The sequence below is a fragment of the Triticum urartu genome, chromosome 5 (assembly GCF_003073215.2).
Source record: "Triticum urartu cultivar G1812 chromosome 5, Tu2.1, whole genome shotgun sequence".
Taxonomy (NCBI): domain Eukaryota; kingdom Viridiplantae; phylum Streptophyta; class Magnoliopsida; order Poales; family Poaceae; genus Triticum; species Triticum urartu.
Genome location: NC_053026.1, coordinates 53,563,819 through 53,585,601, shown reverse-complemented (window position 1 = coordinate 53,585,601; position 21,783 = coordinate 53,563,819). Strand labels below are relative to the sequence as shown.

At 44.5% G+C, this 21,783-nt stretch overlaps 1 pseudogene; it reads left to right on the top strand.

Annotated features, from left to right (window-relative positions):
* Positions 1-1,067: 1,067 nt before the first annotated feature.
* Positions 1,068-20,191, top strand: LOC125506771 (annotated as a pseudogene).
* The last annotated feature ends 1,592 nt before the right edge of the window (positions 20,192-21,783 follow it).

Here is a 21,783-nt window from a genome sequence, read left to right as displayed (position 1 = left end):
AATAAACCCAGCAGCCAACAAACGGGTGACCTCTTCACCTATAGCCTTGCGCCTTTCCTCGTTGAAACGGAGGAGGAACTGTCGGACCGGTTTGAATTCAGGATCAATGTTGAGTGTGTGCTCAGCGAGTTCTCTCGGTACACCTGGCATGTCAGAAGGTTTCCATGCAAAGATGTCCTGATTCTCATGGATGAACTCGATGAGCGCGCTTTCCTATTTGGGATCCAGGTTAGCGCTGATGCTGAACTGTTTGGATGAATCCCCAGGGACAAAGTCAACCATCTTAATGTCTGTAGCTGATTTGAAATTCAATGCTGGATCATGCTCCGTAGTTGGCTTTTTTAAGGAGGTCATGTCTGCCGGATCAACTTGCTCCTTATAGAATTTTAACTCCTCCGTGGCACAAACCAACTCAGCATAAGCCGCATCGCCTTCTTCACACTCCAAAGCAATCTTTCTACTTCCATGTACTGTGATAGTCCTGTTAGAGTTATAATATAAGTCATGTACCCCTTTGTATTTATCCCGTTGTATGAGGGGTTTCCTGCATATGTTCCACACCTGTACATGTGTATATATATCGGCCTATGGCCTCATGGGAATACAAGTTGCATATTCCTAACATGGTATTAGAGCTAGGTCAATTTTTTTGCACGCTGCAACTCGTGCGTTTGATCTCCTCTCCGTCTCTCGATCGAAGCGCAGGAGCCCCCGCTCTCCTCTCCTGCCGGCCCATCCCGATCGGGAGTTCTCCCAGCCTCCCGCAGGAGCCCTGCTCTCCTCTCCCGCCGGCCGCTCGCAGGGCTGCCCAGGAGCGCTCGCACGGGCTACTGTTGCCTGCCCGTCCCGATCCATCCCGCTCGTCTCAAGCCGCCGGGAGTCCTCCAAGCCGCTCATCCCGCCGGTGCCCAGGGAGCTTGGCTGCCGGCTCGTCCAGATCGGGAGTTACCCAGCCGCCCATCCCGCTCGTCCCAGTCGCCCGTCCCGCAGGCGCCCAGGGAGCGGCTTCCGAAGCTCCCGTAGCCAGCGCCTGATCCCGATCTGGTTGTTCTCGTCGGATTAAAAAAATGTCTGCTGCATCAGGTTTTGTTGCTGTCCCTCGCTGTTCGGTGATCTTTGATGGTACTAACTACACCGAGTTCACTGGCTTCATGCGCATTCACATGCGTGGCATTCGTCTTTGGGGTGTTCTTTCTGGCGAGGTCTGCTGTCCGCCACGTCCAGTTCCTCCGGTGGCCCCTACTCCGCCAACTCCATCGGTTCTTCCCACGGATGCTAATTAGGCCGCCAAGGATGCGGCTAAGGTTGCTGATGAGGCTGCTGATCGTGCTTATGATGAGAGGGTTTTGGCTTATGAGGAGGCTCTTCAGTTGTATCATGGTGCTCTGTCTGCTTACACCCAGTGGCTTGATGATGATGCTCGTGCTGCAGCTGTTCTCACTGCTAGTGTTCTGCCTCAGTTTGCTTCTGAATTTCTGGGTCTTTCTACTGTCTTTGAGATGTGGACCCGTCTTCGTGAGCGCTATCAGCCCTCTGGTGATGCCTTATACCTCTCTGTGATCTGTCAGGAGCATGCTCTTCAGCAGGGTGACTCTACTGTTGATGACTTCTATGCCCAGAGTTCTGCTATCTGGCGTCAGCTTGATTCTCTTCGTAGTGCTGGGTGTCGTACCTGCCCCTGTTGCCAGGATGTCCAGACCAATTTGGAGTTTCATCGCGTCTATGAGTTCTTGTCTCGGCTCCGTAAGGAGTTTGAGCCCCGGCGTGCTCAGTTGTTTGCTCGTGGCCGTATTTCTCTATGGAGGCGCTTTCTGAGATTCGTGCAGAGGAGACTCGCTTACGTGGTGCTGGTTTGCTGGAGGTTCCCTCTGTGCTTGCTACTCGTGCTCCTACGCCACCTGCTCCATCGACCACTTCTCGCTCGAGTGCTCCGCCGCTCTTGCCCACTCCTTCTGGAGGCTCAGGTCGCCCCCGTCCACACTGCGCCTATTGCAACAATGATGGTCATCTTGAGTCTCAGTGCTACACGAAGAAGAAACACCTGCGCAAGGCTCGATCATCATCTTCAGGGACTTCGTCGTCTACCTCGACAGCTTCAGCCATTGCTTTGACTGAGCAGGATATTCTGAGACTTAAGCGTCTGCTCGTGGCTTCAGGTTCTTCCTCGACGGGTGCTGCCGGTTCTGTGACTGATGCTTCCTGCACTGAGCACTCACCCTCTACACAGTCAGGTACATCCCCATGGGTTCTGGACTCTGGAGCTTCTTTTCATATGTCTTCTCATTCTTCCACTTTGTCCTCTCTTCGATCACTCGATTCTCCTATTCATGTCCTCACTACTGATGGTACTCCCCTTTCTGTTGCTAGTAGAGGCAATCTTACTACTCCTTCTTATTCTGTTCCTGATGTTGCTCATGTTCCTCGACTTACCATGAATTTGTTTTCTGCTGGACAACTTACGGATTCTGGTTGTCGCGTCATCCTTGACGTTGACTCTTGTTCTGTCCAGGACCATCACACGCACACTCTGGTTGGGGCTGGCCCTCGCCGCCGTGATTCTCAGGGTCTTTGGGAGTTGGACTGGCTTCATGTTCCTTCTGCTGCCACCACCATCGCCAGTTCTCCCGCTTCTGTTGCCTCCGTCACTGGTTCCTTCCAGCAGTGGCATCATCGACTTGGTCATTTGTGTGGTTCTCGGTTGTCTTCTTTAGTTCGTCGAGGCCTTCTGGGGTCTGTCTCAGGAGATGTCTCTTTAGAGTGTCAGGGTTGTCGTCTTGGCAAGCAGATTCAGTTACCATATTCACATAGTGAGTCCGTGTCTAAGCGTCCTTTCGATTTAGTCCATTCTGATGTATGGGGTCCGGCCCCTTTCGCTTCGAAAGGTGGTCATAAATACTATATTATTTTCATAGATGATTTCTCTCGTTACACATGGCTTTATTTCATGACTTCTCGCTCTGAGGTGTTGTCTATTTATAAGCGTTTTGCTGCCATGGTTCATACTCAGTTCTCTTCACCCATTCGTGTTTTTCGTGTTGACTCTGCTGGCAAGTATATCTCTAAGATGTTGCATGGTGTTCTTGCTGAGCACGGGACTCTCTCTCAATTCTCTTGTCCTGGTGCTCATGCTCAGAATGGTGTGGCTGAGCGCAAGCATCGACATCTTCTTGAGACGGCTCGTGCATTGATGATTGCTGCCTCTCTCCCGCCTCATTTTTGGGCTGAGGCCGTCTCCACATCCACCTATCTTATCAATATACAGCCTTCCGCTGCTCTACAGGGTGGTGTTCCTTTCGAGCGACTTTTTGATCGTTCTCCCGATTATTCGATGCTTCGCTCGTTTGGTTGTGTTTGCTATGTTCTTCTTGCCCCTCGCGAACGCACCAAACTGACCGCTCAGTCTGTTGAGTGTGTCTTCTTAGGCTACAGTGATGAGCATAAGGGGTATCGTTGTTGGGATCCTATTGGTCGTCGGATGCGTATCTCTCGAGATGTGACTTTTGAAGAGTCTCGTCCCTTCTACCCACGCCCATCTTCCTCGACTTTTTCAGTGCAGGATATCTCTTTCCTCACTTTTCCTGACTCACTTATCACCCCTGCCGACACTGTACCTCTCCATTCCACTTCCTCTCCTTCTCCACATCTAGTTGACTTGCAGCCATCATCCTCCCCGGTCTCCTCGCCTAGCATGTCACCGGGTTCTCCACCCTCATCTCCGGTGACTTCCTCCCCGGTCTCCTCTCCCAGTCTGTCACCGGATTCTACACCTTCATCTCCGGTGCCTTCTTCGTCGCCACCCCCTGATTCTACCTTGCCGATTCCTCCTTCTATTATTCCATCTCTTCCTCAGCATTACACTCGTCGTCCACGACCAGTTGATGCCTCTGTGGATGGGTCGTCATCTTCCTCTCAGCCTACTTATGGCTTGCGTTCTCGTCCTCGTCCGCCTGTTGATCGCTTTGGCTTTCCCACCGCTGGTGCTGCTGTTCTTGAGCCAACTTCTTACCGTCAGGCTGTTGTTCATCCTGAATGGCAGTTTGCGATGGCAGAGGAGATTGCTGCTCTTGAACACACGGGTACTTGGGATCTTGTTTCTCTTCCTCCCGGAGTCCGTTCGATCACTTGTAAGTGGGTCTACAAGGTTAAGACTCGCTCCGATGGTTCTCTTGAGCGTCACAAATCTCATCTTGTGGCTCGTGGTTTTCAGCAGGAGCATGGTCGTGATTATGACGAGACTTTTGCTCCTGTGGCTCATATGACCACTGTTCGTACCCTCCTTGCCGTTGCCTCTGCACGCCACTGGTCTATATCTCAGCTTGATGTTAAGAATGCCTTTCTTAATGGTGAGCTGCGTGAGGAGGTGTACATGCAGCCACCACCTGGGTATTCGGTTCCTGATGGCATGGTATGTCGTCTTCGTCGCTCTCTCTATGGCCTTAAGCAAGCCCCCCGCGCCTGGTTTGAGCGCTTTGCCTCTATGATCACTGCTGCTGGTTTTTTCGCAAGTGCTCATGATCCCGCATTGTTTATTCACCTTTCTCCTCGTGGTCGGACACTTCTTCTTCTTTATGTTGATGACATGATCATCACGGGGGATGACCCCGACTATATTGCCTTTGTAAAGGCCCGTCTTAGTGAGCAGTTTCTTATGTCAGATCTTGGACCTCTTCGCTACTTTCTTGGGATTGAAGTCTCTTCTACCTCTGATGGCTTTTTTATATCCCAGGAAAAGTATATCCAGGATCTTCTTGCTCGTGCTGCTCTTACTGACGAGCGCGTTGTTGAGACTCCTATGGAGCTCAATGTTCACCTCCGTGCTACTGATGGTGATCCTCTCCCTGATCCGACGCGTTATCGTCATCTTGTTGGCAGTCTTGTCTATCTAGCTGTCACTCGTCCGAACATATCTTATCCGGTCCATATTCTGAGTCAGTTTGTCTCTGCCCCCACCTCGGTTCACTATAGTCATCTCCTTCGTGTTCTTCGATATCTTCGAGGCACGATCTGTCACCGTCTATTCTTTCCTCGCTCCAGTTCTTTACAGCTCCAGGCCTATTCGGATGCTACGTGGGCTAGTGATCCTTCCGATCGCCGTTCACTTTCTGCTTACTGTGTTTTTCTTGGTGGTTCTCTCATTGCCTGGAAGACGAAGAAACAGCTTGCAGTTTCCCGTTCGAGTGCCGAGGCTGAGTTGCGAGCAATGGCTCTTTTGACGGCAGAGGTGACTTGGTTACGGTGGTTACTTCAGGATTTTGGTGTTTCTGTCACTACACCGACTCTGCTTCTATCTGACAGTACAGGTGCTATCAGCATTGCACGCGATCCTGTGAAGCATGAGCTCACCAAGAATATTGGTGTTGATGCTTTCTATGTGCGTACTGCTGTGCAGGATCAGGTTATTGCTCTTCAGTATGTGCCTTCCGAGTTACAGTTGGCGGATTTCCTAACGAAGGCTCAGACTAGAGCACAACATGGCTTTTATCTCTCCAAACTCAGTGTTGTTCATCCACCATGAGTTTGAGGGGGGGTGTTAGAGTTATAATATAAGTCATGTACCCCTTTGTATTTATCCTGTTGTATGAGGGGTTTCCTGCATATGTTCCACACCTGTACATGTATATATATATATCGGCCTATGGCCTCATGGGAATACAAGTTGCATATTCCTAACAAGTCCCTTTATGACCTAGCATTTTAAGCTGTAGGTAAACATAACATGGCCTTGCCATAAACTTAGCATAAACCGGCCGCCCAAACAAGGCGTGGTATGGACTTTTGATCTTCACCACCTCAAATGCCAATGTTTCTGACCTTGAATCATAGTCATCTCCAAAAGCTACCTCTGAAGCTATCCTACCAATGGGATATGCAGACTTACCAGGGACCACACCATGAAATACTATATTCGACGGTTTAAGATCCTTATCTGTCAACCCCATACGGCGGAATGTATCATAATACAAAATATTGATACTACTTCCCCCATCCATGAGCACTTTAGTGAACTTGTATCCCCCAACTTGAGGGGCTACCACCAAGGCCAAATGACCTGGATTATCAACCCGGGGCGGGTGATCCTCTCTGCTCCACAAAATAGGTTGCTCCGACCAGCGTAAATACTGAGGTACTGCTGGCTCAACAGAGTTGACTGCCCTTTTGTGAAGCTTCTGATCACGTTTGCACAAAGTAGTAGTGAAGACATGATATTGCACGTTGTTCAGCTGTTTGGGATTGCTCTGATAACCCGACTGCTGCTGCTGCTGACTCCCCTGATGGTTGTAACCTCCCTGGTTGCCTTGGTTTCCTTGATTGACGTGTCCGATTTGATTTCCTGGAAACCCTGAACCAGAACCACCGCCTCCATAACCTGGCCCGTGGAAACCTCCTCCTGAACTGCCGGGCGGGCCGTTGTCATATTGGAACATATTGGAATTCTTGAAATCCCGCATGATATAACAATCTTTCCAGAGATGTGATGCCGGTTTCTCCTTCGATCCATGCTTTGGACAGGGATGATTTAACAAACGCTCCAAATTGTTTCCTGGACCTCCACCCCTCTGGGGCTGCTTGCCTTTACGGCGCTGGCCATTCTCCTGCACGTTGGTATTTGCGACAAAGTCCAAACCACTGTCAGCCTTGCGCTTACCAGCGTTTCCATGGCCTACCGGATTGTGTTGTTGGCCTTTGGCATTGTCGTTCTTCTTACCCTTCTCCGGTTTGTCCTCCTCTGAATCCGGGTCCTTGGTATTATCTGAATCGGCATATTTAACCAAAGCGGCCATGAGTGTTGACATGTCGTTGCAGTGACGTTTGAGCCTTCCCAACTTCTGTTTCAACGGCTTGAAACGGCAATTGCCCTCTAACGTTAACACTGCGGTGTCTGCATTGATACGATCTGATGAATGCAAAATCGCCGAGACCCGTTTGACCCAATGGGTCATGGACTCCCCTTCCTCTTGGACACAAGTGGCCAGATCTACAATTGACATTGGCTGCTTACACGTATCCTTGAAGTTCTGGATAAACCGGTGCTTCAGTTCGGCCCATGATCCAATAGAGTTGGTCGGCAAGCTCTTCAACCAAGTGCGAGCTGTTCCTTCCAACATCATGGTGAAATATTTAGCACACACCACCTCATCCACATCTAACATCTCCATTGCCATCTCATAGCTCTCCACCCACGCCTCTGGCTGCAAATCGGCGGTACAATTTGGTACCTTACGAGGTCCCTTGAAATCCTTGGGTAGTCGCACATTACGCAAAGCAGGAGTTAAACACGGTACCCCTAAGGAACTGAACATCGCCCCTGGCTCCACGGAGGCGGTGGCGTGAACCGGAGTATGCTGTCGTGCTTCGTGTCGAGCTGTCAACTCAGCCTCTCGGCGTGCACGGCCATGGTCCACAACATCTTGCGCATTCGCACCTCCCCCAGCCGGGTTGTTCCCTCGTGGCGAATTTCGGCGGCGTGCACTACTGGACACGGCCGGTTCGTCTTCCATGTGTCTGCTATAACTCCGGCTTGGACGGGGAGTGGAATGAATCCTCTCACGGCTGTGTGAATATGCTTGCTGTTGATTTAGTGCTGTCTGAATGAGATCCCTGGCCCGACATGCTTCCACTGCAACTGGTGACTCGCCGTCGGTTGGGAGGGCCGCCAGGCGTGAAGCGGTGGCCACAATGTTGTCCAACGGGTTGGAATAATGCCCGGGCGGCATTGATGGTACAACGTTGTTCTGGCGAGGCAGGTCCGCCGTGCGCGGCTGAACCGGCGCTCCTGCTCCCAGTGCCCCTGCCCGGTTTAGCGTGGGTTAGTTACCAGCTCCTGCACCTGGCGTGTTGAAAAGATTATGTGGCTCATAAACCGACGGGAGACGTGATCGGTACCTTCTTCTCATGACTTCCTCTGAAGCATTCTGATCCAGTCTAATCCGGTAAGCCTGTGCTTCCAACTCGGCCCGCTCCGTAGCCATCCTGGCGTTCTCTGCTGCCAGGTCCGCTTTAGCCTGGGCTATCTGATCTTTCACTTTTGCAATCTCCGCATTGTGATGATCCCTGGCTGCTGCGTCTACCTTCGCAGACATTAATGTTGCCAGACCGTTGAACAAATCAGACAAGACTTGTGCCAGAGGTGGCGTCGAGCTTCCTGCCCCTACTGGTGTGGCCGTCGCTGAACTGGAGAGCATTGCTGCGGCGGTAGATGAATGAGGCGCCAATTGTGTGCCAGCCATGAAGATGGCGGCCCGGTTTGGTAGACCGGGGGAATCCGGAATACTGTTGCCCTCGGATCCTCCCTCCATCCGGTCGTCCTGCAACTGGTAAAGCGATTTGGTTTCTCCAGAAGACTCGTCATCAGAGCAGACTACGGTTTCCCCATCGGACACCGGTCCGTCCTCGTACCCTCATCCATGGACGACACCTACGAAAACATCCCTTGCCTCGGGCTGAACCGGCGAAGAACTTGCACGCCGAGCCATTTCGATGATGTCGGTATATGTCCGGCTCGGGGGCCGGTTCGCCGATCTTGCCGATGAAGACGTGAATCCCACCGAAGGGGACCCGGTACCGTATTCGATTGAATCGGCCTCGGGAACCCATCCCGCGTTGTCGATGTAGAGCTTGCCGTGGCGACTCTTCGTCATCCGGCCCACAGCGTATCCCTTGAGTCCATCGAAGCTGCCCTTCAAGAACTCGAAACCATCGTGCGATAGCCCCACGGTGGGCGCCAACTGTCGTGGGTTTGTCACGGCAGATGTCCTCGTGAAAGGACTTAGTCGTGGAGCCATCGCAACGAGTTAGCTTAAAGGGGTTAAACCGGACAAGGGGACACGGGAGTTTATACTAGTTCGGCCCCTTCGATGAAGGTAAAAGCCTACGTCTAGTTGTGATTGGTATTGCTAGGGTTTCAAAGGCCGGGGAGCGAATCAGCTTTGTCTGGCTCTCGAGTTGTTGTTGTCTGTTCCTAAACCACGGCCGGGTCGTCCCTTTATATACATAGGTTGACGCCCGCCGGACTACAGAGTCCCGAAGCCAGTTTATAAACGTATCCGGTTCGGCCTCTCTCTTTCTATCTTACTATACAAGTTACATGACTAGCCGGTTTACATTTACAGACTGTAACCCGCCTTTTGGCCCTCCGTAAAGCGCCATCATCTTTACATCTTCATGGGCTTCTAATCTTCAAAGAGTCAACCCGGCTACATAAGGTCGGTTTACCTCCAGTAGTAATATCCCCAACAGCTGTGCCAGCACCGACTTCGGTTTCCCGCAGCACGCTGGCTCCATGACCGGCATGGTCGTCTACCCAAGGCGCAACACGATGGACTGCATGAGCTTCGATGACTTCAAAATGAAAGACACAAGTTGGCAAGCCTAAGGGAACCTTGCCACACTTTTGAAGTGTATGTGATGTGGCTTGTCTAAGGTGTGGCTTGAACCAAACATCCACCTAAGTTGGTCAAACTTAACTAACCTTAGTTGTGGCAACCTTAGGCAAACTTTTCAAACCAAATAGCCCCAAAATATATGTTTTTTGTGGGTTAAAAAATAATATATGCTGCAAGGTATAACAAAGAAAAAGATGAAGGAGGGCTGATGTTATCTTGATTTTTTGTTGACTCGATGTACAATCTACATACACCTCTATTAACTAAGTGGAAAAATCTACCTAGCACATGTGTGCTACTCTAGAGAGAGCATGTGCATACATGCACAAATCTACAGCCACATGCTGACTTCATTGCAATAATTGCTAAATCTGAATTTACAAAATGATTTATCTCACAAACTGTTAATCTGATTAGTCTTCACCGGTGAGTTCGACTCGGCATGGGCTTCAAATAAGATCTCATGTTGTCATGTTTCAATGAATTTTATTCACCGTCGCTAGTTACTAGGTTATGTCATCATAGTTGCCATGTTAACCGTAAATCATGGCCATAATTAGTGTGTATGGTTACCGGGTAATAGTTTTGCATTAAAAAAGGTAATAGTTTTGGACATTGCAACTATAATCCTAACTAGAATGTCTCAATGCAATTTAGCATTTCAATAGAGTAAAAGTATACTTTTATTAATGTACATTTTTTAGATTAAACTATGTAAATTGAAGTATTTAAAACTATATGCATACGTTTTAAAGTACTCCTACATCTATTTATAATACCACATGTACTTATGACCCGATGGAGTAATACAATATGGTTGCTTTAAATAGAATGTTACTTCACAACCAAGTTGAGGAATGGGCAGAAAGCAGGAGCAGCAGTAGTTCTTCTTGTTGATCAAATAACTCAACCATTATTTACAGTCGACAAATCAGAAAGCAGCCAGGCAACAAATGATTTACAGGATGTCACCATTCCTTCAGCACTTATAACCAGAAGCCTTGGGAACAGTCTCAAGAAAGCAATTGATAATGGCGATTTGGTTAATGTAAACTTCGACTGGGGGAGTCCTGATTGTACCCTGATGAGCGTGTTGCGTATGAATTCTAGAAAAACGGTAATGATGAATGTGGTCCAAAATGCGATAAGCAGGTTGATTTCCTAAAGAAATTTAAAGGTGTAGCCCAGACACTTGAGAAGAAGGGCTACACACAGTTCACTCCTCATTACATTACTTGGTATTGCCTGGAGAGTTATAAAGATAGCATAAAGTGCAGGTCCCAATGTATCAACTATGGAAGGTATTGTGCACCAGACCCGGAACAAGATAGGTATGATGGAAAAGATGTAGTGATTCAGAAATTACATCAACTTTGTGTGTTCAAAGATGCAAAGAGGGCGGGAAGGCTTGGTTATGGTGGGACTATGTGACTCATTTTGCTATGAGGTGCTCAATGAAGGAAATGAACTACAATAAAGGATGTGCTGGCAGTGTAATCGAATCACTTGGTATGCTAATGTTGCACCAGCTACTCCATGTTTGAAATTCAAGTGCAGTTATAATAATTGTGGTGAATGTGTATGTATTTTGCAGGCCTTAATCAAGAAGAGGTTGACATGTGTGCCGGTGATCCTAACGCAGACAAGGAAAATCATGTGCTAAAAGCTGAACAAGACGCATAGGTTACGAGTTGAGCACTATCTTAGTTTTTGCATTTACCAAGCTAGTTCTCTGAAATGCAGTGGCATCTTCTATTTTTCCAGATTAGCAAGGGTCCTCATAGTGATGTTACTTTGTTACCAACACTTTTAATCAACAATAGGCAATACAGAGGTCAGTGTTTGACCCTCAAATTTCAATCATGGAGTAGATACATGAGGAGCCTTACTGCTTATTGAATATCTATTTCCCAGGGAAACTTGAAAAATGAGCAGTTCTTAGAGCTCTATGCGCCAGCTTCCAAGAAAATAATGAACCATCTATTTTCTCAAATGAAGGTTTGATTTGATGGTTCCCATGATTTTCCATAGTCTTCTATATTTACCATGAATAAAGGAGAAATAAAAAATATTAACTAAAAGGGGTAGTATGTAAGCAATAGTTTTACGAACCAGCAGCCCATGAAGCTAGGATGGTCATCAAACACATGTCTCTTATCCACTAAGTTCCCAAATCATATCGCACTAAGTCCCTCATGCATTACGGCATGTATACTGGTAGAGACCGGGGTTGTGAAAAACTCCTACAATGCATTGTGTATGCTAGCAGCCTACAATTGTAGTGTTGTTGACACTACACATGTATGCGTACAATGGTATAGACGGCAACAAGCTTATAAACATAGAATAGTGGGCAATATATATATAATCTACACCATATCAACCAAAATCCTATACGACCACCACTTATAAACTACTGATGTAAGCTTATTATAAATTGTCTACCGATCAAGAAGACATACAAGTCAATCAGTGCTTGGACAACAATGGCGGTTGTTGGAAAGATATGGCTGCAAACATGACTGCGTGTGCTACCTCTTGAGCACTCCGTTGGTTTTCCCCGAAGAGGAAGGGATGATGCAGCAAAGTAGCGTAAGTATTTCCCTCAGTTTTTGAGAACCAAGGTATCAATCTAGTAGGAGGCTACGCGTGAGTCCCTTGTACCTGCACAAAACAAATAAATCCTCGCAACCAACGCGAATAGGGGTTCTCAATCCCAACACTACCACTTACGAGAGTGAGGTCTGATAGATATGATAAGATAATATTTTTGGTATTTTTGTGATAAAGATGCAAAGTAAAATAAAGGCAAAGTAAAAAGGCAAGGAAATAACTAAGTAGTAGGAGATTAATATGATGAAGATAGACCCGGGGGCCATAGGTTTCACTAGTGGCTTCTCTCGAGAGCATAAGTATTCAACGGTGGGTGAACAAATTGCTGTTGAGCAATTGATAGAATTGAGCATAGTTATGAGAATATCTAGGTATGATCATGTATATAGGCATCAAGTCCGAGACAAGTAGACCGACTCCTGCCTGCATCTACTACTATTACTCCACTCATCGACCGCTATCTAGCATGCATCAAGAGTATTAAGTTAAAAATAGAGTAACGCCTTAAGCAAGATGACATGATGTAGAGGGATAGACTCATGCAATATGATGAAAACCGCATCTTGTTATCCTCGATGGCAACAATACAATATGTGCCTTGCTGCCCCTACTGTCACTGGGAAAGGACACCGCAAGATTGAACCCAAAGCTAAGCACTTCTCCCATTGCAAGAAAGATCAATCTAGTAGGCCAAACCAAACTGATAATTCGAAGAGACTTGCAAAGATAACCAATCATAAATAAAAGAATTCAGAGGAGATTCAAATATTGTTCATAGATAAACTTGATCATAAACCCACAATTCATCAGTCTCAACAAACACACCACAAAAAAGAAGATTACATCGAATAGTTCTCCACAAGAGAGGGGGGAACATTGTATTGAGATCCAAAAAGAGAGAATAAGCCATCTAGCTACTAACTATGGACCCGTAGGTCTGAAGTAAACTACTCACACTTCATCGGAGAGGCTATGGTGTTGATGTAGAAGCCCTCCGTGATTGATGCCCCCTCTGGCGGAGCTCCGGAACAGGCCCCAAGATGGGATCTCGTGGATACAAAAAGTTGCGGCGGTGGAATTAGGTTTTTGGCTCCATATCTGATCGTTTGGGGGTATGTAGGTATATATAGGAGGAAGGAATACGTCGGTGGAGCAACAGGGGGCCCACGAGGGTGGAGGGCGCGCCTGGGGGGCGTAGGCGCGCCCCCTACCTCGTGGCCTCCTCTTTTGTGTCTTGACGTAGGGTCCAAGTCTCCCAGGTCTTGTTTGTTGAGAAAATCACGTTCCCGAAGGTTTCATTCCGTTTGGACTCCGTTTGATATTCCTTTTCTTCGAAACCCTAAAACAGGCAAAAAAACAGCAATTCTGGGTTGGGCCTCCGGTTAATAGGTTAGTCCAAAACAGTAGATAATATAGCATGGAGCAATCAAAAATTATAGATACGTTGGAGACGTATCAAGCATCCCCAAGCTTAATTCCTGCTCGTCCTCAAGTAGGTAAATGATAAAAACAGAATTTTTGATGCGGAGTGCTACTTGTCATAATTTTAATATAATTCTTCTTAATTGTGGTATGAATATTCAGATCCGAAAGATTCAAGACAAAAGTTTAATATTGACATAAAAATAATAATACTTCAAGCATACTAACAAAGCAATTATGTCTTCTCAAAATAACATGGCCAAAGAAAGTTATCCCTACAAAATCATATAGTCTGGCTATGCTCCATCTTCACCACACAAAATATTTAAATCATGCACAACCCCGATGACAAGCCAAGCAATTGTTTCATACTTTTGACATTCTCTATCTTTTTCAATCTTCACGCAATACATGAGCGTGAGCCATGGATATAGCACTATAGATGGAATAGAATGGTGGTTGTGGAGAAGACAAAAAGGGAGAAGATAGTCTCACATCAACTAGGCGTATCAACGGGCTATGGAGATGCCCATCAATAGATATCAATGTGAGTGAGTAGGGATTGCCATGCAACGGATGCACTAGAGCTATAAGTATATGAAAGCTCAAAAAGAAACTAAGTGGCTGTGCATCCAACTTGCTTGCTCATGAAGACCTAGGGCATTTTGAGGAAGCCCATCATTAGAATATACAAGCTAAGTTCTATAATGAAAAATTCTGACTAGTATATGAAAGTGATAACATGAGAAACTCTCTACTATGAATATCATGGTGCTACTTTGAAGAACAAGTGTGGTAAAAGGATAGTAACATTGTCCCTTCTCTCTTTTTTCTCTCATTTTTTTTATTTGGGACTTTTCCTTTTTTATGGCCTATTTTCTTTCTCTTCTTTTTTCGTGCGGAGTCTCATCCCGACTTGTGGGGGAATCATAGTCTCCATCATTATATCCTTTCCTCACTGGGACAATGCTCTAATAATGATGATCATCACACTTTTATTTTTCTTACAACTCAACAATTACAACTTGATACTTAGAACAAAATATGACTCTATATGAATGCCTCCGGCGGTGTACAGGGATAAGCAATGAATCAAGAGTGACACGTATGAAAGAATTATGAATGATGGCTTTGCCACAAATACGATGTCAACTACATGATCATGCTAACCAATATGACAATGATGGAGTGTGTCATAATAAACGGAACAGTGGAAAGTTGCATGGCAATATATCTCGGAATGGCTATGGAAATGCCATAATAGGTAGGTATGGTGGTTGTTTTGAGGAAGGTATATGGTGGGTGTATGATACCGGCGAAAGGTGCGCGGTATTAGAGAGGCTAGCAAAGGTGGAAGGGTGAGAGTGCGTATAATCCATGGACTCAACATTAGTCATAAAGAACTCATATACTTATTGCAAAAATCTACAAGTTATCAAAGCAAAGTATTACGCGCATGCTCCTAGGGGGATAGATTGGTAGGAAAAGACCATCGCTCGTCCCCGACCGCCACTCATAAGGAAGACAATCAATAAATAAATCATGCTCTGACTTCATCACATAACGGTTCACCATACGTGCATGCTACGGGAATCACAAACTTTAACAGAAGTATTTCTCAAATTCACAACTACTCAACTAGCACAACTTTAATATCACCATCTTTATATCTCAAAACAATTATCAAGTATCAAACTTCTCATTGTTTTCAACACACTCATAAGAAAGTTTTATTATTAATCTTGTATACCAAGCATATTAGGATTTGAAGCAAATTACCATGCTATTTAAGACTCTCAAAATAATCTAAGTGAAGCATGAGATATCAATAGTTTCTATAAAACAAATCCACCACCGTGCTCTAAAACATATAAGTGAAGTACTAGAGCAAAACTACATAACTCAAAAGATATAAGCGAAGCACATAGAGTATTCTAACAAATTCCAAATCATGTATGGCTCTCTCAAAAGGAGTGTACAGCAAGGATGATTGTGGTAAACTAAAAATTAAAGACTCAAATCATACAAGACGCTCCAAGCAAAACACATATCATGTGGTGAATAAAAATATAGCTCCAAGTAAAGTTATCGATAGAAGTAGACGAAAGAGGGGATGCCTTCCGGGGCATCCCCGAGGTTGGCTTTTAGGTGTCCTTAGATTATCTTGGGGGTTCCATGGGCATCCCCAATATTAGGCTCTTGCCACTCCTTGTTCCATAATCCATCAAATCTTTAACCAAAACTTGAAAACTTCACAACACAAAACTTAAAGTAGAAAATCTCGTGAGCACCGTTAGCGAAAGAAAATAAAAGACCACTTTAAGGTACTGTAATGAACTCATTATTTATTTATATTGGTGTTATACCTACTGTATTACAACTTCTCTATGGTTTATAAACTATTTTACTAGCCATAGATTCATCAAAATAAGCAAACAACACACGAAAAACAGAATCTGTCAAAAACAGAACAGTCTGTAGTAATCTGTAGCTAGCACAAGATCTGGAACCCCAAAAATTCTAAAATAAATTGCTGGACGTGAGTAATTTACCTATTAATCATCTGCAAAAATAATTAACTAAATAGCACTCTCCAAATAAAAATGGCAGCAGTTCACGTGAGCGCTAAAGTTTCTGTTTTTTACAGCAAGTGTAACAAGACTTTCCCCAAGTCTTCCCAACGGTTCTACTTGGCACAAACACTAATTAAACACAAAAAACACAACCAAAACAGAGGATAGATAAATTATTTATTACTAAACAGGGGCAAAAAGTAAGGAATAAAAATAAAATTGGGTTGCCTCCCAACAAGCGCTATCGTTTAACACCCCTAGCTAGGCATAACAAGGATAGATCTAGGTATTGCCATCATTGGTTGGCAATTCTTCAATGAGGCATCTACCATCTTTATGAATTTCTTTATTTTTATTAATTATAAAACTTTTAGGCACAAGATCGAAAAATTCATTTGTAACAAATGGTTCCTTAATGATAGCAAAACGATTGGGATGAACACTTATATATTTGAGATCCGCAGTTTTCCTTACTAGATGATTCACCCTTATTTTTAGGAACATACATAAACTTGCAATTTTAGTGGGAGGACTTGGAGTATTCTTTATGGAAGAAAAGGTGGTTCCCAAGTTGGTAATAATATCCTCAAGTTTATCGATCCTAGTGGAATCGTGATTTATTTTCTCATTAACTATGGGTTCCTTTTCTTTAATATTTTTCAAAGTAACTCCTACTTTAGATCCATATTGAGAGATTCGGCTGTGGATCTTTTTATCCAAATTTTCAATTAACTCTACGGTAGCAACCTTATTTTCAATAATTTCAAGCCTTTGCATTACATGCTCCAAAGTTAATACAGTTCCATTAACCAAAAGAGGGGGTGAGCCAAATAAATCTATCATAGCATTATAAGAATCAAAGGTATGGATACCCAAGAAGTTCCCTCCGGTAATAGTATCAAGAACATATCTGTGCCAAGGAGTAATGCCTACATAAAAATTGCGAAGAAGAACGGAAGTAGATTGCTTCCTAATAGATCTATTTTGAGCATTGCAAATTCTATATCAAGCATCTTTTAGATTTTCTCCCTCCCGTTGCTTAAAATTTAGAATTTCATTCTCAGGAGACAACAGAGAAGATAAGGGACTAGCCATAACGACAAGCAAACAAACTAACTCACAAGCAAACAAAAAGCAAGCGGGCAAAAAGAGGCAAATAGAGAAAGAGAGGGAGGATAGAGAGAGAGGGCGAATAAAACGGCAAGGGTGAAGTGGGGGGAGAGGAAAACGAGAGGCAAATGGCATATAATGTAATGCGGGAGATAAGGGTATGTGATGGGTACTTGGTATGTTGAATTTTGCGTAGACCTCCCCGGCAACGGTGCCAGAAATCCTTCTTGCTACCTCTTGAGCACGGCGTTGGTTTTCCCCGAAGAGGAAGGGATGATGGAGCAAAGTAGCGTAAGTATTTCCCTTAGTTTTTGAGAACCAAGGTATCAGTCCAGTAGGAGGCTACGCGCGAGTCCCTCGTACCTGCACAAAACAAATAAATCCTCGCAACCAACGCGAATAGGGGTTGTCAATCCCTACACGGCCACTTACGAGAGTGATATCTGATAGATATGATAAGATAATATTTTTGGTATTTTTGTGATAAAGATGCAAAGTAAAATAAAGGCAAAGTAAAAAAAGCAAGGAAATAACTAAGTAGTAGGAGATTAATATGATGAAGATAGACCCGGGGGCCATAGGTTTCACTAGTAGCTTCTCTCGAGAGCATAAGTATTCTACGGTGGGTGAACAAATTACTGTTGAGCAATTGATAGAATTGAGCATAGTTATGAGAATATCTAGGTATGATCATGTATATAGGCATCAAGTCCGAGACAAGTAGACCGACTCCTGCCTGCATCTACTACTATTACTCCACTCATCGACCGCTATCCAGCATGCATCTAGAGTATTAAGTTAAAAACAGAGTAACGCCTTAAGCAAGATGACATGATGTAGAGGGATAGACTCATGCAATATGATGAAAACCGCATCTTGTTATCCTCGATGGCAACAATACAATATGTGCCTTGCTGCCCCTACTGTCACTGGGAAAGGACACCGCAAGATTGAACCCAAAGCTAAGCACTTCTCCCATTGCAAGAAAGATCAATCTAGTAGGCCAAACCAAACTGATATTTCGAAGAGACTTGCAAAGATAACCAATCATACATAAAAGAATTTAGAGGAGATTCAAATATTGTTCATAGATAAACTTGATCATAAACCACAATTCATCGGTCTCAACAAACACACTGCAAAAAAGAAGATTACATCGAATAGTTCTCCACAAGAGAGGGGGAGAACATTGTATTGAGATCCAAAAAGAGAGAAGAAGCCATCTAGCTACGAACTATGGACCTGTAGGTCTGAAGTAAACTACCCAAACTTCATCGGAGAGGCTATGGTGTTGATGTAGAAGCCCTCCGTGATCGATGCCCCCTCCGGCGGAGCTTTGGAACAGGCCCCAAGATGGGATCTCATGGATACAGAAAGTTGCGGCGGTGGAATTAGGTTTTTGGCTCCGTATCTGATCGTTTGGGGGTACGTAGGTATATATAGGAGGAAGGAGTATGTCGGTGGAGCAACAGGGGGCCCATGAGGGTGGAGGGCGCGCCTGGGGGGGTAGGCGCGCCCCCTACCTCGTGGCCTCCTCTTTTGTGTCTTGACATAGGGTCCAAGTCTCCCGGATCTTGTTTGTTGAGAAAATCACGTTCCCGAAGGTTTCATTCTGTTTGGACTCTGTTTGATATTCCTTTTCTTCGAAACCCTAAAACAGGCAAAAAAACAGCAATTCTGGGTTGGGCCTCTGGTTAATAGGTTAGTCCCAAAAATAATATAAAAGTGGATAATAAAGCCCAATAATGTCCAAAACAGTAGATAATATAGCATGGAGCAATCAAAAATTATAGATACGTTGGAGACGTATCAGCGTGCAAGGTACATGTTCTACTGGTCTATTTTCTCCAGATTATGCTACTTCATGTTTTAAATACTTGTTCTATTTAGCTTCATGTATGCTATTTTGTGCACATGTAGGACACCTCCACCGGAACAATTTGTGAATGTCTAGTTTTGCAAGGTGTGAAGTACATTGGTGATGATTACAACCTCAGCGAAGGTACACTAGTAATATTTTCTATATTTATCTTTTGATAGCTTTTCTTTGTTCTTTTGAAGTAATGTACAGAAGATATTCATTTCTCTGTGGCAAGCATAGGTACCTAAACAATCTGCCCATCTTCCTGTCCATAGTTTCTTTTATAGAAAAGAACAGGGGAAGCACACAGTTAAGTAAATGGGGCATACCCTTTTGTATCAAACGATAGTACTAGAGGTATTGTAGTGATGGAGATGACACACTATAACACTAACAGACTTTGTACAACAATTTTGATTGGTCACAACATAGAAAATCTTGAGGTTAAGTAGTAATGTAGAGCTTCAGCTTTTAAATATTGTGCAGCGCTATCTTTGGTCATCTTTTCCTACTCTGCTTAACCATTTCTACTCTTCTTTAATGTGCAGCTCCCATGTATGTAGATAGAGACCATCAATCAAGGCTGGCCCCAGCCGATCAAGATCCGTAATACCCATACATATTCTTCCTATTTAGTAAGTATTTTTCATCACCTTTCTTGCGGTACCATGGTTCTCAAATGGATGAATGCAAATAGCCATTTAAATTGAACTATATAAGAGGATTTATTAGATCATTTGTATCTAGTTGTTCGATCAAATGAGAAATTCTCCAAAGTGCCTTGAGTTTGTAATATCTCAAGTGTGAGAACCTTGATAATAATTGGAAAGTATATGTGTTTATACTCTGTACCTAAGAAACCAGTTTATCGAAGAGCCCTATCCTTTATAAGAACATGATGTACAATATTAAATAAGCTTACCATGTTAGTTTGGTAACGGAAAAAGAAAGCTTTAACTTGCTAGCCCAAAACTAATGCACACAAATACCAAGGCATATAGAAGGTTATTGACATGGTATTGTTTTTCTATGGATTCAGACAGAGGTTGTCTATAAGGCCATTTAAAACCTCTTTTCAGGTAGATGCATATACATTCAATAACAACCATCGGTGTAATTCAATGCTATATGTACAACAATTTAATCATATTAATGTTCTTTTGTCAGGAATATTTGCAGCACATAAGGGTGTTCTAATAGGATCTGCCAGGTATTGTGGTGATGTGTGATATTATTCAGATTGATACAACATGTGTGTTTGATAGTTATGTGAAGAACATGGCATGAAGGTGGTTTTTGTCACAAGTTTGGTGCTTGCTCTTGCTATTGTTTAATGTCATAATCTATAGCCTTATATGCTTGTCTCTGGTGTTTTAAAATATTAGATTAGCCCAAACTGTAATGCTACGTCCTTTTTCCTCCTTGATCATGGAGAGACATGACTACATGGGATGCAAAATATTTATGCGTTGTCGTTGTACCATGTTCCTAACAAAGGCAAAACACAAGGATCCCATGCCATAACAAATTGGCAGAATTGGACCCTAGACACCATTAAAACTTGGCTTTTGCCACAGGACACTGAAAAAACATGGATTTGCCGAAATCCATTACAGTTTGATGGTTCTTTTCCACAAGACTGTCTAGCCTTTATAATATTCAAATTTGATCAAAACCGATGATGATTTGTACAAATTATCCCCATGCCCATCAGGATTGATACTAAAACGGCCAAGTGCCAAACAAACTCGCAGCCTTACTCTTCACTCACAGGGATAGCATGAATTGGTCGACTTGAATGTTGATGCTGGTACAGAGATTAAGCTAGGATCTAAGCACAAGTTGTGTATGACTTCATGGGACAAACAGAGCCACGGTATGAAGAGGTTACTTCTGACCAGAATCTGCTTACTGCAATTGACATGTAGTGGGATATAGCTACTATTTTTTTCTATTCTCTGAAGTTTTTTGTTTTCACTGGTTTTTTCTTTTTCTGTTTTTGCCCATGTTCAAAGTGGTTTTTCCATGGAATGTTATGGAATCTTAGGGGGTTCCATAGTCCATGGCGGGTTATAAGGCTTTCACAACAGATGAGAAAGGATTTTTTTTCTAAGTCTTGAAGATTGACATGAACAAGTTCAAATCAACCTGGGGCCTAATGTTGGGGATATGACTATTAGGCATGACGCGCCCAGGAGGGGCCGGGTCATCCCTACGATGGTTCACCATAATGAAGCCCAAGATTGTACGGCGGTTCACATATAGGCTTACTAGAGGGCCCAGACCCGAAGGAGGCTCAAGGCCCATAAGTATAAACCGCCATATATGTGTAACTTGTGTTGTAAGATAAGAAAGGGTAGAAACCGAGCCGGACACGTTGATGAGCCGGTCGGGATTCTGTAAACCGCCGGGCGTCAACCTATGTATATAAAGGGACGACCCGGCGATGGTTTAGGGACAAGAACAACAGATCAAGAGCCAGACTTAGCGTATTCGCTCCCTGGTCATCGAAACCCTAGCAATATCACCTCAAACTGGATTAGGCTTTTACCTTCACCGCAAGGGGCTGAACCAGTATAAACCCTCGTGTCCTTTGTCCCGTTTTAACCCCTTTAAGATTCCTAGTTGCGATGGCTCCACGATTAAGTCCTTCCACTAGGACATCTACCGTGACAATTCCACGACAGTTGGCGCCCACCGTGGGGCCTGCCCACGGTGGATTTGAGTTCTTGAAGGGCAGCTTCGCGGGGCTCAAGGGATACGTTGTGGGCCGGATGATCAAGAGTCGTCGCAGCAAGCTCTACATCGACGACGCAGGCTG